We start from the raw sequence: 26,090 nt of genomic DNA, 5'->3' as shown, positions 1-26,090 counted from the left end.
GAGCTCTGTGAAAGGGAATCTATAAAAGTCATTTGTTACAGACAAGACCTGTTTCTGATGAACCCTCGCAGAAGGAAACTGACAAGGTCATTGAAAGTGGAGGTCACTGTTTGGGCCACGTTTTTTTTTTTGTTTGTTTTTTGTTTTTTAATTTGAATTAGTTGCCAACAGTTAGTGTTCCCCGCTGGCCCTTTTGCCTCATGAATGTTTGTCTAGTCCCAGCAGCCATTTCAGGTTTTAATCCCTGTAATACCACTTTCTCTTTGTTGTTGAGGAACTAGATTCTCAGAGAATTCTGGTGTTTTGTTGCAAGTCATACAGATGATTGTTAACTACACAAAGAATTGATTGAGATGAGAAAAAAATTGTTTTATTCCATTGTATTCATCCCTAAATTGATACACTTCTCTACCATTTGACACAAATAACTGTGAGTTTGAATAGCTATAAATTAGCAGTAAGGTTGGAGTTAGGGAGAGACGACTGCTTTTTTAGTAAGTGTCATTTGACATTTTCTTTTTCAGTTTACCACAGGTCACATTTTAAAAGTGTTCATTAGAGAAACATAATGGGAAATAAATGAAATGGCTAAACTATGGGAAAAGAGGTCAGCATAGCAAAAAGATAACTAACACAGAGTAAATACCTTCTTAATTCAATCTCTATTATTTTGGCATTTAGGGAAATTGGGACAGGATGACTTAAAAATGAAGAGCATCATTCTTAAAATTTCTACCAGCTGCTAGGCACTGCGAATATGTTACCTTATTCACACAACAATCTCTCAAGGGAAGTATTTTGTTATTCTTATAGAAGAGGAATCTGAAGTTTCAGAGAAGTTAGGAAATATCTCCAAGTCTATCCGACCAGTAAGCAGCCAAATTGGAATTGGATCCAGGTGTGAGTCCAAAGTGTGTATTATTTCTAGGGCACAGTTTGCTTCTTACCAAGCTGTTTTCTTAGATACAAATTTTGTGCAGTTGAAAAGTATACATATGTTTGCAAAAAGAATATTTTAAATAATGATGAAACAAAGAGCCAAATTTTAAAGTATCCCTGAGAAAATTTGTTTTATATTACCATGAAGTTAATCTAATTTTAACATTCTTTTTTGACTCGTGAAAGCACATTCCCTTGGGACTTCCACTAGGCAGTTTTCTTAATCTGAATTAATTTTGTGCTGAACAGTAAGTAACAAAAGAGCATTTCTTTGGTGCCGAATATTCCCCAATTCAAGTTCTTCCACCTTATTTAAATTTATACAAATTTATGATTTCTTTTCTCCCGGAAATAGTGAAGTGATGATCACACCCATATATAGGTTTCTAAATTTCCTGAAGCATCTCTAACTCACTCACAAAAACAAGTAAACATGACCCATTTCTTTATAGACAACAATACATTTCCTTCCAGGACTGCTGGAAATCTTTTCTTTGAAACTCCTTTGACTGAGAGCTAAATCTCTCCAGACAGGCTAGAAGGATTAGAGAGTATTCCTTTGGATAGCAGCCTGCCGGGGTCAAAGGAAGATAAAGGGATTTTTTTAACATGGTTCTGATGAAGAAGGCAGCCAGAACGAATGGGTGAGGGACATACAACACCTAACCTAGGACACTTCCAACCCCAGTCAGACCCCCGAGGGGCTGCTTCTGCACAGAGCTCCATCCTTTCTCAGAGCCAACTGAAATAAATTCTGTGCCCCTTTCAGAATAGATTTGAATGGTGAATTACCCCGCCTGAAGATGGAAAAAGAGTAGGGAAGCCGTTCTTTTCCCGTGAGGCAGCGTCCCTATTTATAAACGGTCATGAAACTGACCCAGGTAAACTGATTATGCTAAGTCTCCTGGGTACACGGAACCTCTGAATAGTTTCTTTTGCCTGCTCTTTTGGGTTTATATAGAAAGTTGTGATTCCAGAGCTCAGAAGCCTAAGTCCCACACACTGAATAATTTATTAACCTTTAATAAATTGCTGATCTCTTTGTACCTCAGTCTAAATTATGGAGGAATAGCTTTCTTAGTAAATTGTTTTGAGAGTTCTCATTGGAAGAATAAGTATGTAGTAATTATGAAGGCTTTTTAACAACATTCTGACAAGGGATTCCAACATAACCCCAATTGGCCGGAACTGTTGACTTTTATTAAGCTGGAAATGAACTACGTTGAAATAATGAGGAAAGAAGCGTGTTCAGAGTGATATTTTTTCCAATAAAAAAATGATGTGGAATCATCTAAAACAGAGTGTTGTACAAGAAGGCGGTATTTAGCTGCCGAGCATTTACTGTGGGCTGGATGTTGGAGGTAAAGGTGCGTAAGACGCCACCCCCGACTTCAGGGAGCTCACAGTCTAGAAGGGCTGACAAGCAAGTAGGTCAGCGATAGGAGTGTGTGTGCACCCAGATCCAACTCAGAGGGCACGTTGCCAGCTGGTATGCTGTGACCGGCGTATTACAGAGGTGTATGTAAAATTGTTTGTATATTTATATCAAATTACGTATAGCATATATTAAATATACATAATATGCCGTGCCTTATATATTATATGATCTATATTACATATTAGTCTCATTTGCAATAGGTATGTATCATATTATATATAAATGTTATCAATAAAATGAATAAATATGCAAAAAAATGTTGCTTGGCAACCCAGCAAAAACTCATTAGACGATAGGCTGAATTCCTCACTTTTTTTTTTTATTATTTTTGCCTGAAAACACATCTTCCTGGTTAAGTCATATACTTCCTTCCAATCTCAGCATAAATGACAGCTCTTCCTAGGAACCTCTCTCAATGACCCTAAATCATTTCTGGCTGTTAGTAGCCTTTCCTCATCTCAAACCACGAGATAGTGCATGCCTAATGAGCCCCTTAATTGAGAAGCAGTCCACATTCAGGGGTCCCTAACCCCCCAGGCCATGGACCAGTATTGGTATGCGGCCTGTTAGGAACTGGGCCTCACAATAGGAGGTGAGCAACTGGTAAGGGAGTGAAGCTTCATCTGTATTTACAGCTGCTCCCTAGAGCCAGCGTCACCCGCCTCAGCTCCACCTCAGATCATCAGGCATTAGATTCACATAGGAGCATCAGGCCCTGCTCCTATGGTTGGGGACCACTGCCAACATCATTGAGAACATGACCTTGAGAATTAAGCAGTGCAAGTGGAGACCACTCTGCCATTTTCTAGATATGGAGCGAAAGCAACTTCCACCCCTCTCTAAACCTCTTCATTTCCTTACACATAAAATGTTAAGAATTTTACCTATTTCTTGTGTCTTTTCAGGCTTCAAGTGTACATAGACACTCAGCACTCAGGAAACACAGGCTTTTAATCCTTTGTTTCCTTGCACGCTGACTGCTCAATAACTCTTTGTTTAGCTAAATCAAATTTTGTTTTCCTTCAATTTTTAAAATATTACTCCCTCTTCAATCTTCGCTTTATTCATTTAATTTTGTCACCCAGAAACAGACAGATCATCAAAGCTGTTTTAAATTATTTATATTCACCTTTGAGTTCTCCAAAATAGAAAAAAAAAAAAAAAAAGCCAGCTGCAGTCGGATTTTGCCAACAGCATTCTCTTTCTTCTCAGCACAGAGCAACAAAGGCAGCTATGGAAGTTTGTAAATGGAGGGTTTTGTTTGGTTTTGTTTTCTGGTGACTCATCAGCAAAGATGAGAGAGAAGCAAACATCAAATGATAACGTAAACAATCTAAGTAAGTAAGGAACAGACTGTGGAGTTTTTCTCAACGTAGAGACACTTCGAGTGAAGGGGCAATAAGGCCATTATCTGTAAGAGTCAGAAAAATGAGAACTTTCCTTGGAAATTTCCAGCTGGCAATTGAAGGAAGAATGGTTGTGGGCTGTTTCAGCCCAAATCATCTGTCTTGTGCCCCCAATTCCCTTCTGGATTTTCCAGTGGTGTCCGACTTCCCTGTCAACTCAGTTTTTCCCCAGTCTGGAATATTATATGATTCACTCCTATAACATCCACCCTCAAATATATCACAGCTCTGCCTAACAATCTTGGATCCTTCATAGCAAAGAATTATTGTGTGGTCGAAGGAGCATGTCGTCCTAGCTACGCCTTCAGATGCATCCCGGTTCCTCCTCACTAATCCTGGAAGGCAAACCAGTGCCGTCTCTGACCTGGACTTCGGTGAGCGCCTCCTGCTTCTCTTTCCACTCATGTTTACCGCCACCTGCTCTCCACCCCACAGCCAGTGCGATGGTATTTAACATACGCAGACGGGCTCCCCCTTATCTTTGGACTGAAATACAAACGCGTTACCATGTTCTGCAGGTCCCTGCACTTCAGGTCCTTGACTTCCTGTTTGACTTCACCTGTCATTTTTTTCCCCTCATGTATTTCTGGCCATTTCTCAGATTCACCCAGGTAGAAGCTAAGGGCTATTGGCCTCCTTGGCCTCTCTGTTCAGAAGATTCTCTCCCTGCATTTTTTGCATGATTTACATCCTTAATAATTCAGATGGCTGTTCAGAGAAGCTTTCCTTGAACAGCCTAACTAAATGCCCCTCCCTGTACCACCCCCAAGCCCTGCACCCTTTTCCCCCTTACATGAGTCTGTTTCCTCATGGCCACTTATTTTCTGGAATTAACGAGTTAACGCATTGTTATTGTCTGTGTCTGCACCAGCACATAAGTCCTGTGAAGTTTTAACATCCAGACCTAGAACAGTGCCTGGCACGCAGCAGGTGCGCAAGAAATATTTTTTGAAAGAATGAAGAAATGAAATATTTGTAATTTTGTAAAGGTTGATAAAGTTGTAATATTCCAAAATATACTGAGATATTTGTAGAGTACACAGTAAGAGTTTTGGACTTATAATACACACGCAGAGAAATAGTTACTTGAAAATGATGCAATTTGAAATGTAATGTGAGATCAGGGAAAATGTAGAATGAGCTCCTCCCAGGGTAGGACGGCCTTGAGTATCAGGCTGGGAAAAGTCCTAAAATGCGTACGGATGGAAAAGAGGCCACCGATGGTTTATCCACTTATGGTCATTCTGCGGAAACTGATTCCACACAGGCTCTACTAAATTCCACCAGACAAGCGCCGTCATATTCCCGGATATTGACCGTGGCTTAGACCTAGGAGTAGAGTCTGCTCATCTGTGCCTGGGATGCGGTGGGTGGCCGAGCATGGCTCTTGTGCAGAAACCGACTCGAGAACTGCCGGCAGGGAGCCAGGCGCTCAGATCCTCTTCAAGGCCGAAGCAAGTTTGATCTTGGCACCCAGAATTTCTTGTCTTCTGTAGACACGTCAGGGATTTTAACATCGAAGGCGTTGGGGGACAATGTGCAAAGGCTCAGAAAATCAGTTTCCGTCGCCGAAGATGAAAGAATACATTTTTACCAGTTGTGAACTACATTTCCTCTGTCGCCACCATGCTTTAAAGCTTGTTAGCCCTGACACCCATGCAGAGGCTATTATTTTAATTTGCATTTCTGGAAGACAGCCCTGACCTAGATTTCCGTCCAGTGCAGAGTCCGAGAGAAGATGGGATTCTGGTGCCTGCTCCCTTAAGCCCCTGTATATAATTAGCTACATCTTAGCCCAAGACAGAAAAAGAACAGGTAGGGGAAAAAAAGTGAAACTTGGCCTTGTCTCCTGCTGACTCTGGAAACAAAACGTATTTGTCTTTTTGAAAAAAAAGTGCCTCCCAAGTCCTTGGTACAGTGCTCAAAGTAGCCTTTATGTAAGAGCTGGAAGTCATCCTTAGTCCAGGACCCGAGGACTGCGTGTGGTTCAGCGTGTGCAAGATCAAATGCAGGCGGGCCGAGATGCTGAGCGGTTCAGTGAGCACGCTGGGGACAGCCGGCTGGGACCCTGCAGGGGGAAGACTTGCATATTTTAAAAAGATATTGAAGTACCACTGCCTGGAGATGTGAAGTGTTTAAGGGACCTCATGGAAAATTCCTCTCACCACACAGGCCAGTGGGGCTCAGGCTCAGGATAAGATTTGTTCCTTTGGAGTTCTGTCCTTTACCCCCACTGCATCTCTTGAGAACGCCGAGGTAAAAATAAACCCAGCTAAAATGTGAGATCCCACAGCTTTGTGAGGAGAGCTGGAAGCTTCACTCCAGTAACAGAACTGCTTTGGTTTCATGTTCTTTCGTTCATTAAGTATTTATTGAGTCCCCGCTATGTGCTCATATGTGGTAGGAAGTAAAAACTGGATTTCCCTCATGGGGTCTACAGTCTGCTTTCAAAACAGCAAATGTGCCTTTGCCTTCTTTCCCCAGCTGTGGAGAATGACTTGACGAAATTTCATAGGAATCTTCTTCTGGCATGCAATTGGCCAGTAGAATCTAGAGCAGCAGTCCCCAATCTTTGTGGCTCTGGGGACCGGTGCTCCTATGAGAATCTAATGCCTGAGGATCTGAGGTGGAGCTGAGGCGGTGATGCTGGCACTGGGGAGTGGCCACAAATACAGATGAAGCTTTGCTCTCTCCCCCGCCTCTCACTGCCTGCTGTGTGGCCCGGTTCATCATAGGCCATGGACCGGTACCGGTCTGCAACCTGGGGGTTGGGGACCCCTGATCTAAGGGAAAGGAATCTTATTCTTGTTTCTCCCTGCTTCTATTATCACTTCTCCAAAGCACCTTCTTCCCAGGTTCTTACAGATGTCAGATCTAATGACCTTCAGGAACCTTCCCTCCTTGCTCCAATACACCCTGCACCCCCTGAACGTGCTTCAGGACATGGTGGAAAGAGCATGGGCATGGCCATTAGATAGAGCAAGGTTCAGACCTTGGAAGGTCTTCAGAAGCAACCATTTACATGCTACGCGACTTTGAATAATTTAGATTTGAGTCAATGCACCATTCTTTAAATGTATAAATTCCGGCTGCATCCGTATCGTGTTCTCATGGACTCAGGACTCATTTTTTGAAATATTTATTGAGTCCTTACTCTACACAGGCACTGGGAAAACAAAGCCGAGTAAGACACATCTGGCTTTGAGATAACCCGACAAAGTTTTAAATATGGAAGTCGTTATAATCCAGTGTGGTCTGTGGAATTGGCATCAATAGAAGTTCACAGTTTACAAGTTGGAATGTAGAGGAAGAATAGCTAATTTTCTGGGGAGCTGGGGAGAGGCGAGATCAAGATAGACCGTGTAAGAATTCATCTCATGGACAAAGTGGAGAAGGACCTTCAAGGCAGAAGGAACAAAATGGAGCAAGATATTGGAGGTCGAACAGCCTGAAATATTTGGCAAACAGCAGATGTTTGAGGTTGGATATAATGTTTATTTTTATTTCCTCAGGATTTCACTCCAACCACTATCTTTGCAATCATACACCTACAGATCTGCAGTTGTTAATTGATTCATTTCGTCAACAAATATTTGTGAATATCTGTTATGTGTTAGGCAATGTAGCAAGTTTATTCTTATTGGTATAGTCAAATCACATGATTATACTTATGACAGCTAAACGAATAATAATAGTAAAACTAGTATTTCAAAGTTTTCCATAATGTTTCTGCCTAGGCAATTCTATTCTAGAGGTCATAATCATTCCAGCATATTTTAGCACACATTCATTCTAGCACAGTAAACATTTTGAAAAAGTCCTGTGCCCATCTATTCTATGCATTGATCAAAGAGTAGACTTATCAGGGACCTTCTCCAGAGGGTTTCACAGAAGACTGACAAAATAATTATCAAGTATTTTTATAAAGGATAGAATGCTCAGTAATAGAAAAATCTCATCTTCTTACAAGTAACAGAGCTCCTTCCAAAGTGATTATTTCTAATCAGACTGTGGCATCTTTTCAAACAAGGCTCATCAAGGCCATTAGCCAATATATCTGCTTTCTAGTCTCCCAGTGTGGTACAAAATCTCCGCAAACAAGGACCTGAGAAGTTGTTCTTAGCTCTTGCTGAGCAGAAATAAACAACTAAGGTGTAACCCTCCCGTGCCTGCAATTTTGAGATGTTAATAACTCCTTATAGGTTATGTCGGCCTGACACTGTGGAGATGATGACTAACGATAAGTTATGTGCGTGCTAGAGAGACAGAAATGGCTTGTCACCATGGCAATGGTTATCATGATCTGACTTCGTTATTCACAATGGTTAGTCACAGCCATCCCCTTCCCCTTCCTTAACATGTACCCCAACTCCCTATATAAGATATACATCTGGTTCCTGCTGTAAGCATCTCTGTAGAACCAGATCATTAGCAGGATGGTATGCCTCGTGAGAATCTGTTTGGAAGGTTCTTTTAGTCATGGATATGTCTTTGCAGTTATCTAGAAGTACAGAGTAGAAGGGCCCTGCCTTTGGGACCCCAAGTATTAAAAAGCAAATGAGTTGGCCTGAAGGGTTATTTAACAAACACTGAGTGCCCAGGACACAGTTTTGTCTCTTTAAACAGTCCCTGCTCACCTGTCTTGCATCTAGCCAGTCATGTGATTAGTTGTGAAGAAGCAAATCTCAAGGACATGGCTCATGCAAACCCATAGTACCAGCCAATGCTCTTTAGCAAATAACGTCTTGATAAGAGTCATCAAGGATGCTCTATATAGATCTACTTTTTCTTAATTTATTCATTCAATTATTCATTCTCAGTAGTCATTTACTTGTTACTGTGTTTTAAGCACCATACTAGTCTCTTAAGGCCGCAATGATGGACTCTTCACATTCAAGGAGATCAAACTTTAGTATGAATGATCTTATGTAAACATATATCTGCAGTACAAAAAGGATCAGTGCTATAATTCATTTCAACAAACATCAAATGGGTCATCTACTAGGTGGCAGACATTATGTTAGACAACGTGGATAAACTCAAAGACTTTAGTAGAACATATATTAGAAAAGAAAGACATGTTACAAGAACAGCAGTAAAAGTGTATAACATATAAAATAGTATAAATGAGTAGTTAGTATCTTTATTTAGAGATGACCAGAGAAGACTCACTGAAGGAGGGAACACCTTGGCTTAAGAGCTCCTTAGGGATTCACTCCTGGACTGTTGATGGGGTGGGGGTGGGGGAAGTTGCGTATTTCAGGATGTAAAAGATATAGATGCAGGGCATGGTTCATCTTTCACTCCAGCAGTAAAAGTGGTGGGAAACACCAAACCCTGCTCATCTGGACAAAATATCTTGATTTCTTTTCTTGCAGAAAGGGGAAGTGAATTCTTAAAGATGAGGGGAGATATAACCATAATTAAATTTTAGAATAATCTCTCCAGTGGAAGGGTGGAAGTTGATCTGCAGAAAATATCCCTTCTCCCTGGCTATGGTAATTGGTCCAAAGGTCAAAAACAGGCGCTCGAGTCTGCAGCCATGCTGCCCTGAACAAGCCCGACCCCATCTGATCTTGGAAGCTAAGTTCGGGCCTGGTTAGTACTTGGATGGCAGACCACCTAGGAAGGCCAGGTACTGTAGGCATAAAAAATAAAGAAGGTAGGGATTGTAAACCGACAAAGTCCTTGCAATCTGTGAAGTCAACCAAGGGTTGCCTCACCTAAAAAAATGTTTGTTTGTTTTTTTTAATTAAGAAAACAGGTATTCAACTCAACGAGAATAATAAGAATCTTTTCTGGGCTGATTTTATTCAAAAGCCAAGAGAGACATCTTTTTTTCTCTCTCTTGCTTTGTTAAGTTTGGGTGACAAAGCTGGGTTTTATAATGTCTTCTGCTATGTGGAGCAAGGCTGTCTGCAGTAAAAGAGAGTAGGACCAAGAGAATGACAGGGACGAGAGGGAGAGGGAGAGGGAGCATTCTAGTCCCTGGATCCTGTGAAGTCTTAACCAGCTCCACCTCTGTCCGTAAATTCCTTTCTATTTAAATGATTTGAGTTGTGTCACTTGCAACTAAGGGTCCTGACTCATACGGAAAGGTGAGGCTCCACTGATAAGCAGACATTGGCGCCGAGCTGAGAGTACAAAAGGCATGCAAGGCAAAAAGGCCAGCATTTATCAAAGGACAGTGCATGTGATTTTATGCGGCTAGACCACAGCGCTGTGAAGGGGGGGGGGGTGGTGGCAGGTGATGAAGCTGAAGAGTTGGACAGAGATCAAGGACACTAATGGCCTTGTAGATCACACAAAGAGCTGGGACTTTATCCTGCCATTCAGCACTTCTCAACCTCTTTTAATAAAAGAGCAGTTGAAAAAAAAATTATTCCATCACAGGCCAATACATTTGTAGACCACATTAATTAAAATGAACACTTAGAAAAAGGAAATAATGATATGAAATTCAGTCAAAATTTTAATTTTGTGATTAATTAACATAAAATCATCTTTCAAGTAACTATACACTTAATTTCTGCACTCACCTTGTTGCAGAGTGAAAATAAAGTTTGCTGTCCAACAACAGTTCACAGACCACACCTTAAGTAACGTGTTTGCAGATGATGGAGAGCCTTTGAAACGTTTTAAACAGAAGTGTTAGAATGACTACACCCGAAGTGTACAGATTAACAAAGATGTCCTTCCTCAGTGATACATTGCAGGCTCTGCTGTGGATCAGATCTGTCCAAGTTTTTTCTCAGGATCTTGGGGGGAACACACAGAAGGCATCCTGATTTAAGACTGATGACGCAGTTGCTAGATCTCGCTAACATTTTGAATGACGGAGTTAGAATTTTATCTTTTTAAGTGTTACAGCTACCCAAGAATGAAGTGAACTGACTTGTGAGATAGTAACTTTGTTTTTGACACTGGCAGTAGAAAGAGAAAGAAAGAGGCTGAAAGAATGTGCGTGCGTGTGCGTGTGCGTGTGCGTGTGCTTGTGTGTGTGTGTGTGCGTGCGCGCGTGCGTCTCAGGCACATGCTTGCTAGAGGTAGACAGTGGAGTACCTACTGAGGGCAAACTTGGCCTCCTCTGTTCTGTTTTTGATCAGCCTGACTGGTAAGCCGTTAATCGAGTGCAAGGGGAGGAAGGAAGGATGTACCGTCTATGTGCTCCAGCCACGATCTAAGTGTATGTGCTGTTCTCTCAGGGCTTGGAAACGAGCAGCTAGTCTTTGCCATTCTTACCTGGTTATTTGATATAGATCCTTCCCTGTGACAAAGGCAGTGCCAAAACGGTCTCTTCACAGTCGTTTCCATAAAAGTTATGATTTATTTTGCGGTATATATTCTACGTTAAAAATATGGTCGATAGGGCAAATAAATTCTCTGAAACTCCAGAGTTTGAAACAAAAATCACCCTTAAGTGAATTATGAAGAAATATTTTCTTAAATTCAGGAAGTGACAGGAAGGATGCTCTTCATGGGATTATCATGTGTTATCCCTCTTGAACAGGACTAGTAATTCAGAGAAAATGATCCCTCTGCCTGACTCCTCCTACTCCAAACGCTGGCTGATTTCCTGAGCTACGAACCGTCATATATATTTTTGGAATCATTTTGGAGGATGATCTTGATTGAATTAATCAATTAATTTCCCACAGTGCTGATATTCCACCTCCACTAAAGGCTTTAACAGGAAGCACATAATAAAACTTCCTGCACACCAGTAAACCGTATTATTGCATTGGAATACACAATCTGCTTCTCAACATTTTTTAATTAGTGTAGTGCCCGGAAAGATTTTCAGATCACTTATAGCAAATATTTAAAATATTTATAATAATCACTGTCTACTTTTTATTGGGTGTTTACTCTGAGCTAGACAATATGCTAAATATCTGAATATGTTAGATATGTTATCTGATTAAACTCTAACAGTAACTGTTAGGAATATTGTACTATCAACATTTTTTTCTACAGATAGAGAAACTCATAGACACAGAAAGATTAGGCAACTAGCTCAAGGTGAAAAAACTAAAATATAAATAGAAATGCATTATAAATTATAAGACTTCCAAACCATTAGAGGAGGTAAATAAGTGAATTAAGAAAATGGGACATTCCAATAGAAGGCAAAAAAAGAGAAAAAAGTAAAGAAAAAGCTCAAAATGTGATGTGAGAAATAAACCCATATTGATCAGTAATAATTATGAATGTATATAAGGAGCTATATATTCTTTTAAAGAGACAAATATAATGACACTCCAAATATTGAAATAAACTATTTAAATATATACTCAGAAAATACTAACATAGATAAAACTGATGAGACTCTCTTAATGTCACAGTATCACTTAAAGGTAAAAATAGTGTTAGGGATAAAGAGAATTATATAATGTTGAATTGACTAGTTCAGCAGAAATATATATATATCAGTATTGAAATTGTATTTACCTAACAACATAGATTTAAAATATATAAATCAAATATTATACGAATTACCAGAAGGAAATATAACCATAAATCCATAACCATAATGAGAGAATTTTAACCTTCTCTTCTTATTTAGATCAAACGATCAAAAAATTAGTGGCGATGTAAAATCAAACAACAAAATATGTAAGATATAGATTTGAACAGAAAAGAAAAAGAAAATTGAAAAGCAAAATGCATTAGATTGACTGACACCCAACAATTAGACAATTTTTACGCAAAAATTCACATGAATAGAATGCAAAAATCCTAAGGAAAATATTGTGTCACTGAATTCCACTAAATATATATGTATTTGTAGGTAGTGTATGCATGTACATACATGTAACCTTTGTTGATTTTCATTCTTTCGTCTTTTCCATATGTACATTTGGGAAGTATTGATTTGTAGTGTTTCCAACATACACATGTGATATATGTGTAAATAGATATGAAAATTTTTGAGAAGCACAAAAAGAAGATATTGAAACATGAAAGGGAAGAAATTATTAAAATAATAGCTTAAGAAAATTTCTACAACTGAAATATATCAGTTTTTGGATAAGGGGTCGTCACGTGTCTGACACAATAGTCAAAGCCAGACCCACATCAAGGTATATTATAAAGACATTTCTGAACACTGAGAGCAGAGAGAATACTTGTAAATTTCCAGAAGAAAATAAAAAGTCATAGTCAGAAGATGTGATCAAAAGGAAGGCTGATAACTAGAAGGTAATGGACAATAGAGAAAAATATAAAGGGAAATTATTTTCAACTTAAAATCTGATACTGAGCCAAGTTATTAATTAAACATCAAGATAGAATGAAAACATTTTCAGATATAATAAAGTGCCAGTAGATTAATTTTCCATGCAGCATTGCTCTGAAAACTATGAGAGAATATGCTTCGGCAAAGCCGTAGAGAAAAATCTAAGGGATAAATATACCAGATATGGAAATTAGAAGCATAGGGAAGGAGAGACAAGGAAATTGCCCGGGATGGTAGTAAAGGGTAAGGAAGGGTGACAGCTATCCACAGAAGGCAGCTCGTACAGAAGGGAATAGATCAATAGGCTCTTAGATAAACTTCTTCAGGAAAGTAAAATGATGGAGTTTCTGATGTATTTGAGTATCTTAGGATGAGAGTTAAAATCTGAAGTGTTTGAGGTTGAATTACAACACATACATAAAAAATTAAGCAAAGTCAGGTTGTTTATTAACTCTAGGGAAAACAAAAAGTTGTTCAGGAAATAAATTTATCATAAATGGCTAAGCTGTGAATAGCATTTGCATAGTCATAATAGAGAAACACTGAATATTAACAGTAAGCAAAATGATGTCTACTTATAATGAGAGAATGGGAGGAGGTGAAGGGCTCATGAAGGGTTAAAGCTCCAGAGTTTGCAAAGTCCTTACTTCCTACAGTGGTAATTCAATAGATAATAAGAAGACTAAAAATGTGAGAACGAGTAATTCGAGAACATTATTTTGAAACATGGCGATAAATAACAAAATAATCAGATATAAAGGATTAAAATCTCGCTTCTGAGGAAGGCAAGGAGGTAGGGAAGATGGCATCATCTCTTAGGCTCTACAGAGCCACTGAAGTTTTCAGCAGGGGTGTGAATTAATCAGATTTGTGTTTTAAAGGATATCACTGCCAGAATACAGCTGATGTGTGGTGGTGACCTGAATTAAAACAGCATAGGAATAGACAGACATGGATGAGTGTGAAAGATGCTCAGGAACTAATCTATAGCAGCACTTCTCAACGTGTGGTCGCTAAATTAAGAGCCTCACCAAGAATTTGTTAGAAATGAAGCTTCTCAGGCCTTATCCCAGAAACTCTGAGGCTGGGGCCAGCAATCTGTGCTTTAGTTAAGCCCACCAGGATATGATGATGCGGGCTGAAATTTGAGAGCCACCGAGATACAGGAATCAGCGATGGATTGGATATGCGGGGTGAAGGAGTGGAAGGAAAATGAGCACAACGCCCGATTTCTGGCTTGAGCAGCTAGGCAGCAAAGAGGAAAATAAAATTCAGGATGAACAACGTGCACATACTGTGTAGGCAGAGTTATGCTCATAGTCCACCGATGCTGAGCAGGGACCAGTTTATTCTTGAGCAGTCTCTGAACAACAGAGTCATCCCTCAAAGCCCATGAACATGCTGGAGCTTTTTCATGGCCTCTCACATTTGACTTCCCACATCCTCGCTTCTGTTGAAAGTCAATTTTTATTTTATCAACAAATAGCTAGGAAGCCAGAATCCTTTACAATGCCTATTCAGACGAGAGTTCTGACATGCTACTGAGATGCCACATGGGAAGGAGTTTGAGAGAAGCGAGACTGTTAATGACAAAAGGGAGCAGTCCCTATGAAATTAATCTTCTTTCCACAGTCTGTCTTGAGCCTTTAAATATGTCACCTAAATCTTTTCCGGCCCAGTAATGTTAGCATACCAAAGAATGAGAAGTGTATGAATAAGTAATTTATTTGTCCTGATGACTAGCCCAAGTTTTAGATAACAAATCACTAAAATAATTATAATTTTTAAAGCCCAGTGCAATAAGGCACCTCTGAATAAGTCATCTCATTCCTTGATAACTGCAAAAACCTCAAAATCTGGCTTCTTGCCACTTCATTCATCTTGCACACTAATGCCAGATTGACCTTCTGGAAGCACCTGAAAGACAACTGACTCAATAACTAAGTTGCTTCCATTTTTCTGAATACAATGTTCAAATGGGGGAGAAATGTCATGTCTTAATAGGTGGTATCCCTTGATGAAAACTCAGTGGGAAAAATATAAAAAAGAATTTAATTCTTAGCACTTTTCTCTCTTTATTTGAAAAATCTGTTGGAAAACCTAAAGATTGTATAGAAAAATGCTTCGAGATTTGTAAATTCCTATGTAAGTGTAAGATGGGAGAAGCGTATCTGAAAGGCAGGTCTGCCTTGGGTGAACTGGTCAAGCATGTTGCAGAAGTATTGAGTAGACAATGCCTGGGGTTGGGGTTAGGATGCAAAGGGGAGGAGCTGTCCATAGGGAGGAAAGTGGGCGGGAGCCTTACAAAATCTCAGGGTACAAAGTAAAGTCATTCCTTTTGGGGTGATCAAGGAACAACGTGCTAGTGACTTCCAAAGGGCAGTAAATGTAGCTCCGAGGCAGACACTGTGAGGTGGTCACCATCCAGCAGACCTCAGGTGTTGCGTCAGCTTCCCCGGGGCTTCTAGCCACTGATGATGGATGGGCAGTGCTTTCTCGAGAGGAGCCTGGTGATCTGCACATCTGGATCTCCTTACAGGTGTGTTCCGTCAAACCCAGCTCTCTGGTCTCAGGCCATCTAAGCATACACACATGTAGTTTGTTCTGTTGCCTTTAACTCTGTTCCTCCCTTTAAACATTGATTTTTTTTAATTTTTATTTTTTTCCCCTTTTCTCCTAGCTGAGTGGGTGGAAAGGTCTCGCTCTTACCCAAATGTTTTTTCCCAACACTTTCATCTATTTCTTAATTAGTTTTCTCCTCTTAAATGCCCAGATTTTTGAGATCTAAAAGGCAGAAAATATTCTTTTTCTTCTGCTTTCTGTTTAGCACATTTAAATTTCAGGGCCGAGGCAAGCAATTAGCTCAAACAAGGATAATTTCTTGAATGAGAGGAAGGAAAAACTGGGGGGAAATAATCTTCGTGTGGAATTGGTCAACCCTTCTTACTTACAACATAGCAATTTCAAATGATTTACTATTTTAAAAACCTTTTCTTACTACATAAAGATACGTGATAAAGCCTTAGCCATAACTAAAATCACTATTTAAAAAATAATTAAGAAAATTAAGAAGTTTTTAGTCTAAAAGTGGGATATTAATTAGGGTAGACTTAATTAAAGAGAACTTTCTAGAAGAGGTGAACTTTTCATCTTAAAGTAGAGACATGGGCTAATGGAGAAACTCAGGTAGGGTACGTCAGGGACAGGAATGGCTTTGATGGAGATGTGTTGCTCAAAAGGTAGATTGGTTCCCCCGAGGAAGGGGGAGGAACAAGCAGGCAGACATCATCTCACAGGAAATCCTGTGCAGCGTCACCGTGAGCACCTCCAGCTGTGTTAGTGCTATTGAAATAATACACTTGATTATGATGGTAAAAAAAAAAAAAAGATAATTGAGTAAGAAAAGGGGCTTTACGTTAATTAGTATCAAAAGGTGTGTGCAGGCAACTGACAATGGGGTTCTCACAGCCACTCCGGGCTCGTGGCTCTATTTAAACCTGACTCGCTTTAGCAAGCAACAGCCTGAGGAGAAGGAGCTCGAGACACAGGTACAAGCAAGACCTGATTTTCAGTCCTCGCCCTCACACAGCTAGCTGGGGAAGCTCGGAAGCCTCATTACCCTTCATAAATCTATACTGCCCTGTCTTTTGGAAAAAAATGAAGACAATATCACCTCTGCCCCTCACAGGGTTGTTGTCAGGATCAAATAAAGTCATGTAAAGAGCTATAAACGATGCAAGTAATTTATTTATAGCAACTGCTTTTGAAGTCTCATTTAGGTACTCTGTGACTTCATGCATATTATTGATATCAAATTCAGAAAAGATGAAAATAAATTAAGCTCATCTTCAGATGCCCAAGAAATGTCAATAACATTTCAATTATGAATGATAAAAGAGAGACATTAGTACAACCTCAAATTATCACCCCAGGCTCTGACTTGATAAACATTCTTTCTGGTGGAAAAAAAAAAAATTCATGGTGAAGTTTGCTTACAAATGATTTCTCCTTCTTCCCCTCCTCTTCCCCTCCACTCCCCACCTCCCTCTTTTCCATCTCTGTTCGTTCAGCATTACATGAAGTCAGAGTCTAGCTTAAGTACCATGTCTAATTCTTCACATTTAATTGTACATTATTCTCTTTTCTGTACTCTTTCTGTTCTGTGAGCGAGCCTATTGTGCTGAATATTTACTTCAAAACATAGTTTTGTGTAATGTGAATTGTGGAAATAATATATTTCATGGGAAGAAAGCGGCCTATTTTAGACCATCCATTCATCCTTTTCCCCCACTAAAATCTCACGTCTAGCCTGTGGGTTTCTCCAGTCAACTGAATTTTCAGGCCTCACAACTACCTCAGTCCAGCCCTGTAATGCGACTTTCCCCACTCTCAGGGGAGTTTGGCTTGAGCTCCCAGGTGGAGGTCTGGCCGCCGAGGCCAGGCGCTGTCCTCCACAGCTGTCCCGTGATCCCTTCAGGTGCCGCTGCTGCTGTGAGGTCATCTCATAAAGCCCTGAACACAGCCCTCTCCGTGTTATTTCTCTTCCCACCTTACTTAACCTTTCATATTAGTGACAATAACAAGTCTCTAGGATGTCGAAGGCCCATCTGTGAGGGGCTAATTGATTTTCCATCATCACTCCATATTTATTTTCTTTTTCCTCACCTCCAGAAGCGTGCTCTGAACTAAAGGCCATGGCAGCGGCTCATGCTGGCAAAATTGTGCTTTTATTATTCCTACCCTGGCAACAATTATTTATCCAGCTTGTCAAGTGACTGAGGACATCGCGCCGACCATCTGTTTCCCTCTGTCTGAATCCCCTAATGTAGTTAGACTCCATTTCCAGGAGCATCTCACTGATGCTACTTGCTTTTCTCTCCATTTGCGTGTGCTAGTTTTGGCAGTGTTTCTTCACTGGGGTTGACATTTTCACTTCACACTTGTTCATTTGATTAGCATCCTTCTCTTGTGATTAACTGTTTAGCTTCCAGCGAGTGGTCTCTTGGTCAGCTTCTTTTTGATCTTTGAGAGGGCTCCTTTCCTCTCTCTGTGCATCTGTGCTGACACCATCTTCCTCCAGGACCACATTCCGTTGGTTCAAGAACTTCCTAGCTCTTAACTCCCCTCCCGTTCTCCTGCTAGTCGTCTTAGTTCAGACTCTCAACTTTTCTTGCCCGGAGGACTGAAACAGCCACTTCTACGTGTGGACAAGCCTGACCTGACCACCTGCAAACCACAGCTGCCAAGTGGTTTTCCTGAAACATGAGGCCGTGTTTGTGGCTCTGCTCTGCTCAGATCCCTCCGGAATTTTCTACAGGCTCAGGCTAAGTCCATCCACTTATGTCGTGTCTTTTGAAATCTATCATCTTCTCTCTAGGAGCACATTTATTAGATTGTGTGTGAGTGTGTGTGTGTGTGTGTGTGTGTGTGTGTGTGTGTATTTTTTCTTTATTCGAAAAACCCCAACAGTGGTTCTGAATTGGTAGGGGAGAACATTTGGCAATATCTGGAGACACGTTTGGATGTCACAACTGGGGCAAATGGAGATGCTCCTAACATGTACTGGGTAGAGGCCAGAGGTGTTGGCAAACACTCTGCAACGCCCACCCAGGACAGCTACGCATAGCAAAGAATTATCCACTCGAAATGTCAATGGCGCCGAGGCTGAGAAGCCCTGTTCTCGCCGAGACCCACTGTTGGAGTCATCCGCGTGCGCTGTGTCCTCTCGTGCCTCCACATCTTTGCCCAGCGACCTTTCTCCAGTGCTTCCTTCTCTCCCACCATTTACCTGTTAAAGTCTGATCATTCTCCAGGATCCCCTTACTTTGATTTCCTGACCACGTGACGCCTTTTGACAATGACTCACATCCTTTACTCTCGAGTTTTGTTCAGGGGTCTTCCATAGCTCCAGCATTGACCAAGTTATTTTCCTAATCTTGTGTTATTTCTCCTTAAGAACCTCTTATCAACACATGACCAGAATCCAAATTTCGCATTGTGTCCCAGGCCATTCTCAGTGGACCTTCCCATTTCCGTCGCCCCTTCCCGCCCTCTGCACCCGAGAGCCTGTCATGTTACAGCCACACCCACAGGGTTGTGAATACCCTCCCCGCCTCCTCATCTTTTTCAGTTTTCCTTCTTCCATCAGATCCAGCTTATGTGTCGCCTTCTCTTCACAGGTTCTCAATACACAGTATTAGTTCCTTTATTCATGGGCACTCTTAGCCCATGGTACTTATCTGTACCTCAGCATCCAGTAAAGAAAACTAGTGAAAAATATAATTTCTGGAGTGTGACAGATCTGAATTTAGAAAGATCGTAATCTTTCTAAGCCTTAATTTCTTCTTCAGAATAATAAATAAAAGAATATCTACTGAATATATTTCTGAAACTATTAAACCTAGTAATCTATGTAAAATGCCCAGCATAGTATTAAGGACTCAATTAATGTTAGTGGATACTACTATTTCTAACCATATTGTAGGCTGTGTAACTGACTCTGTAGCTCTCTCCTGGACCAACCGCTTTCTCCCTGAGACTAGAAACTGTATTTTATTTATCACTGTAGCCCAGAGACAAGAAAAGTCTGAACAGTAGCTGCTTGTTACATGTTTGAGTCAAGGATAGAGACCTAATTACAGGCGACTCTCTGTAGCAATTTAATGCCTAGTATTGACTGAGTACTTATGATGTATAACAATGGGGGAAGCACTTTCACAAATTGTTCCCATTTAATCCTCACAATGGCTCTATGAATTGGTACCATTATTATTCGTTCCCATTTTACAGAAGACCTGGGTACAGAGAGCAAGAGAGGCTGCCCAAGATTACAAAATTAGCAAGTGGCAGGGTCCAAATTTAAAAGCAGGGAGTTTAAGTCACTAGGTCTTTACTAAAAAATTAGATAAAGTCAATATTTATTTCAAGAATTCAGTGATGATGTAGTATAATGAATGCAAAGAATCTTTTTTGTCTAGATGCAGACGATACAAAAACACCCACCTCTTTTCCAGGACCTCCAAAATTAGTTCAGTCTTCCCGAAGTCACTCTCAGTGAAAACCAGTAGGGTGCAGTTTGGCGGGAGAGGGGCTAGGGGATGGGCGGGAGTATTTATCCTTTAACCACCCCCCCAAAAGACACTCTCAAACAAGGCAGCCACCCCTTTTCCTTCTCATTATCCAAGATCTTGTAAAATAAACTGTAGGAAATATGTAAATGGCAGCAGGAGGGAATTAGAGGGATGAGGGATGATGCATCTCATCGGGAAGATTGAAAACAAAAATCGTTTATTCGCAGATAAATCAACATCTTAGTGGAGTCCCTTAGCCGAGTGACATTGTACCTAACAAATAGGCCATCATTCAACGTATAGCACTCAATGAATAGGAGAAACCAAATCCCACCCTGTCCGTACACACAAGTCTTTAAACAATTAAAATATCCTTAATATGGAAGTTAACTGAACACATTTTGGTATTCCAGGTTCTATCATGCATATACAAAGTTTCTTAAATATTTGTGGAAATAACGAAATGAATTTCTTAAATTATTAGAGATTGCCTCATAATTTAATTGAACCAATAGTTCTTTATTATAACTATATGTACTAAATATTACTTATAACATATTTAATTTTACTAGCAAAGCACGGATAAGCATGCATCGTATATGTAATATATATGTTATATATAATATATATTCACAGTATATGATCATTTATGACATAATCATGTATGGTTATATAGATTATATCATGTAATTATATAGTTATATATATTATATAGAATATATTTTATATAAAATTATATTAGCAAAGCACCAACAGTAGAGATTAGATTTCTGTTTAACAAAATTGTCCAGTTGGCACAATTTTTTATAAGAGAGGTTATATTTTTATTATTGGCCAATGAGAACTGTGATGGGGAGGCAATTCCTTGAATGGCCAGGGAGGTGGGAAGGCAAATTTTACTCCAAGACTTATTCCTTGATCTCAGTGATACCTGAGAAGCCAGCTCCTTGGGTTCATGGATTTGCTTATCCTGGAAGCAGCACGTGTCAGCTCTGAGCCCAGTTATCCTTAAGCAGTTCAGCCTTTGCTTTTGGAGCTCGTCTAGGCAAGGGCTTTCTCTGGAATATATTTCTTCTCTTGTAAGTATGAACCTAATGAATCGGCACTTAGAAAGACAGCCAGGGTATGATTAGCCAGAGTGTACTGGATAAGCAGTGTTTATTCAGTGTTTAGTTCCCACATGTTGACAGAATTTACAGTATTGCAGATTAGAAAATTCACTCTACGTTATTCAGGGGAAGTTAAAATTAAATACTGAGCACTATGACTTTACTGCCCTTCTGGTCATGCTTGAGCATCCAGATGGCATCCATTCATCCAGTCATTGCAGGCCTCATGGAGCCCTTGATTGGGGATTAGGGCCCTCGTACTGGTGTCACCAGTGGCCCCCGGCTCCCATATCTGTGCCCACAGTTCCCCTGGTGTGACTGTGAGACCTCGCTGTGAGGTGATGATACTGCTGCAAGCATCAGTATGGCTCTTCAGTCCCTGCATAAAACCTCCAGAATGAGGCAAAGACTGAGAGGATGCTCTGGAGACAGTTGGATGGAACAGAACCAAGCAAGTAATCAAGGAGGCTCGTCTGTCAGGAAGGAGGCAAGAGTGGGAAAGAGAGAGAAGAGACAAGGAGACAAGAGAGTAGGCTTGTGAGGTGAGCAAGGGAGGAAAAGGCAGGAAGAGATTATAAAAAGGAGAGAGGGAGGGAGACAGAAAAACCCATTGTGTAAGGCAAAGGGAAAAAGCCAAGGCAGACTGAGACAGACAGACAGACAGACGGTGATACCAGCAGAGGAGGAGACCAGGTCAACACTCTGAGTGATGGGACTGCTTCAGTCCTCCCGTACTGCAAGGAGGGGTCTGGGTGCTCGTCTGTGTGTGTGTGTGTGTGTGTGTGTGTGTGTGTGTGTGTGCGCGCGCGCGCGTGCGCACGCGTGCACATGCAGGCACTAGCATGCTAATAGAGTAGGCAGTCAGGCTGGGACGGCTGCCTGGGCCTGGGCTGGTGGTGACATTAAGAATCGGCAAGTAAGGGAACAGTGAGAATAGCAATAAAGGAAAAGCAACAGCTAAGACAGATTCTGTGTTTCAGTGCAGAAAAATGTGAGGGCCCAGAAGAGGAGTGAGAAGCCCTGTAGTCTTTAATCTGCAATTGATAGTAAAAACAGTCATGGTGACAGTTATTAGGAATCGCTGTTTCCCAGGCATGGTGCTAAGGGTTCCCTCTTATTTAATCTTTATGCCAGCTTCATGCAGCAGGGCCTGCCATCTTCCCTCTTCAGCACAGGAAGACACTGGGAGATATTCAGCATCTGGCCCAAGGCCACACAGCAGTGTGGTGACAGGCACGGGGAGCGAAGAGAAAGCTGGGACAGGGCTCAGAACCATTCAGTTTCAGCCTACTTTGCTTATAAGACTCTGGTTAATTTTTGTCTGACAAGAAGAGTTTAGCCGCTACGGACATCTTAAGATCACTAACCAGACAGCCGCCAAGAGTCTGTCCTGCTCTTTAAGTCAATGTGACACATAAAGTCTTGAGGAATGAAGGATGCTAAAATTGCAGGTGGCCTGAAGGTCTTTCTCTAAAGCCTTTCTCCTTTAAAACAACTTTATTTCATGGAGAAAGAGTGTGACATGCACTTAAGTGAACACCAGAACCCACAATTATAGCTCATTTTTCTATTTTATTCATGGAAGCTGATGAGAAAGCTTTGTTCTGGAAATATAAGTGGCCAAATTGATGCACAAGCTATGGGTAGTGACGTGAACAAGGTTTATAGACCTTTGCCAGAGAGTAGAAAAATTCCTGAGACTGAGTGAGGAAGTCAGTGCGGATGGGAACCGAAGCATCACGCTCATGCACGGCAGCTTTGGTCACACCCATTCTTCCCTAAATCTTATAAACAACTTCCAGCATAGCCAAGAAATCCTGCCCGCTGCCAGAAGTCAACGCCAATACAACAGTGTTGCCCACGGCAGGCACTGAACCATTGATACCATGTCTCTAAAATTTAAGACTGTCAATGAAATTGTCACCACCCAAGGTGATTCCTGTCTCCTATGGGATCTTTTCTTCTTGGTGTGGGTGGTCTATTTAGTAGGCAGAAATCAGATAAAGGCTGTGAAGGGAGACAGGGAGAGGGGGTGGCCCCCAAATGTTTCTAGGCTACCTTGAAGCTGATTATTGTATGCCGTGCTTTCCCCTGTACCTCTCCAAAACACACACACACACACACACACACACTCACACACTCACACACACACACTCACACACTCACACACACACACACACACACGCAGTTACAGAAAACTTTAAGGATACGGTTTCTCTTTATTGTAGGTTTTCTTGAAGAAGGGACACAGTAAGTCATAGCAAAGAATCCTCAAATTTCTGGTACCCATCTTCGTGATACCTTCATGGTGCTGACTCACAAAGCCGTGGTCTGGGTTCACGTGCCACAGTGTCCCTGGGCCACACTTTATACTTTCTCATGCCCTTCTGAAGCCCTGGCATTGGCAGCCATGTGGCTGACCTGTGGCTGTTTCCAGCACTCAGGAAGTCTGGTCAGGTGTGGTCGCTCCTCTCTGGGCACATCCTCCTGGAATAGTGGTAAATATTATTTTAAACCTCATTATAAAAAGAAATCAAGAGGTAATAATAGCCACTGGTAAGAACAAGCCTTGGAATCCTGGGAGAATTATGAAGTGAGAGGGACGAGAAGGTTTAGGGCCAAAATGATATGCAGATCAATTGGTGTTTTCATGAGTGGTTCATTAGGAAATTGGGATAAGGCAAGGAAGAGACAGGAAGACAGACCACTAGGATACTTCCAACATAAAGTGAAGCAGGAACAGCTGGATGAGTTAATGTCATTCTTATTCGTTTATCTCAAAACAGATTAAATGAAATGACTAAAATCTTGCGTAATATGCCTACGGCCATGCCACCCTGAACGAGCCCGATCCCATCTGATCTCAGAGGCTAAGCAGGGTTGGGCCTGGTTAGCTGGAAGGGAGACCACCTAGGAAGACCAGGTGCTGTAGGCATAAAAAATAAAAAAATAAAGGGATCGTAAGCTGACAAGGTCCTTGCAATCTATGAGGTTACCCGAGGGTTGCCTTGCCTAATAAACAAACAAATAATCTTGCATGATATGTCAATTGTAAATATTATTTATAATATCCAATGGAGTAATTATATTTTAGCCAAACTGCCATTAGTGGAATTGAAAAGGATGGCCCCACAATTTGCTGCCTTTGGAGAGAGATTTGAAGGAAACTAATAGAAGAATTTAATGACACAGAAAGCCTGTACTTTGCAGTGGAGTGGGGGAGGGGGCGCTTGGCTTACGTGTTTCCTCCTCCCTCCCTCTCTCCCTATCATTCCTGCCCAGTGGAGATCAGACACATGTGTCAAGGGGACTCGGTCACTTTGTCTGCATATTAACGGTTATATTAAGATTTGCTGCAAAAAGACAGTGCATTAAAGTTTTGCCTCTGAAGAGGGAAGGAGTGACAATAAATGATCAGCTGAAGGACGTTTTGGGAAGCGGTCTTTCGAGCATTCATTATCACTATTTAAGGCTAATTGAAATCAATTGTTTCAGCACCTCAGCTCTACCTAGTACAGTTTTGCCCCTGGGAAGGCTTTATTTCTCCCCAGTCTGGGTCAACAAATAGGGTTCTGGTTTGTCAGCTGATCTCTCAGATCCAAGAGGCATCAATGAGGTAATTCAGTTTTCAAAACAGATTTTTTTCACTGGAATGGAAATTGGGGTACACTTCCCTTCTCTCCAGAAGCAGGAACAGCTCAGAGTGATGCTTTGGGCTGGGAAGGAGGCAAGACACTCCTTGAGTGGAGTGTTGCCTGGCAATGGGCCATGAATCCGAGGGCAGTTTCCCCGAAGTGGTCTCTAGGTGATGCGAACCAAGCCACTCTCGAGGGAGACATTATTCATCCTCCATTTGCTATGACCCTCCCCAGGAAAATACAGCTCAGCATCATCAGGCCTTTGTACCTTTATACCTGCTGTACCCTAGAATTCCTCTTCCTAGTCCTATCTGCAGTTGGATTATGAAATTTGAGAGCACTGGGGAAAGTCTTGAAATGTAGCCTATCCGAGCCTGTCTTTGCGCCTGAGATCCCCTCAATCATTTCTAAGGGTATATCTTCAAGGGTGGCTCTTAAATGATGTTTCCAATTACTTTTAGCTAATCGAAGTTGAATTGCATCACCATATTAACCATAGGAGGGGCCGGGATGCAAAAGGATGGGACACAGGATAGATCAGCTTTGACGGGAAGCTAGAGGAAGGAGCAGCGGAGAGGGTATGTGCTTTCAGAGGAGCGAGCTGATGGAAACGGCACGGAGCCAGGAGTCAGAGAGCTGGGTTTTGAGTTTTTTCTTTATTTCTTAGTAACTATGTGACCTTCGATAGGTCATTTGGAATGTCACAATTCACTATAGAGTTGGGATAATAGCATCTCCTCTAACAACCGCGGGGCTATTGTGATTATAACTCAAGGTGATCAAGGGCAGAGCCAGGGCCTGTGGAACCTGAAGCTTTGTAGAGTTTGGGGCACCCTGGTTAAGAAAAAGGATTACAAAATTATAAAAGCAAAATTAAGTATAAGCGTGAAAATTTATAAAAGGGAATTAAATTGAAATTTATTAAGATAATCCCAGTTCAAATTTATTTTAACCAGATGCCAAAGATAAACCAAAGCAAATGGCCAGGAAGGGAAACACGAGAGGGAAGTCAGAGCAAAGTGGTCTTAATAAATTGCCGTTAAAATACCCGCTTTTGCAAATTTTACAAAAACACAGCATGTGAACACAGCGACAGCATCTTGGAAGGGACCTGTATCTACGAGACATCCAAAAGCCAAAGCTTCCTTAGCTTCGCAGTAAATCAAATACTCAGATAGTGATTGTTAAAGGTCTTCGTGAACTCTAAAGTACAATATAAGTGAAAGATGTTGTTTCTTTATTTTCTTTATTT

At 41.1% G+C, this 26,090-nt stretch overlaps 1 long non-coding RNA gene and 1 pseudogene across 1 annotated transcript in view; both read left to right on the top strand.

Annotated features, from left to right (window-relative positions):
* LOC107507154 overlaps positions 1-26,090 on the top strand; it is a 275,445-nt gene that overhangs the window by 208,502 nt on the left and 40,853 nt on the right. The window lies entirely within an intron of this gene.
* LOC118612100 lies at positions 24,020-24,135 on the top strand (annotated as a pseudogene).

This window comes from Rousettus aegyptiacus, unplaced genomic scaffold, assembly GCF_014176215.1.
Source record: "Rousettus aegyptiacus isolate mRouAeg1 unplaced genomic scaffold, mRouAeg1.p scaffold_m13_p_15, whole genome shotgun sequence".
Lineage (NCBI taxonomy): Eukaryota > Metazoa > Chordata > Mammalia > Chiroptera > Pteropodidae > Rousettus > Rousettus aegyptiacus.
The sequence above is the reverse complement of the archived record's forward strand: the minus strand, read 5'-3'. Positions and strand labels throughout refer to the sequence as shown.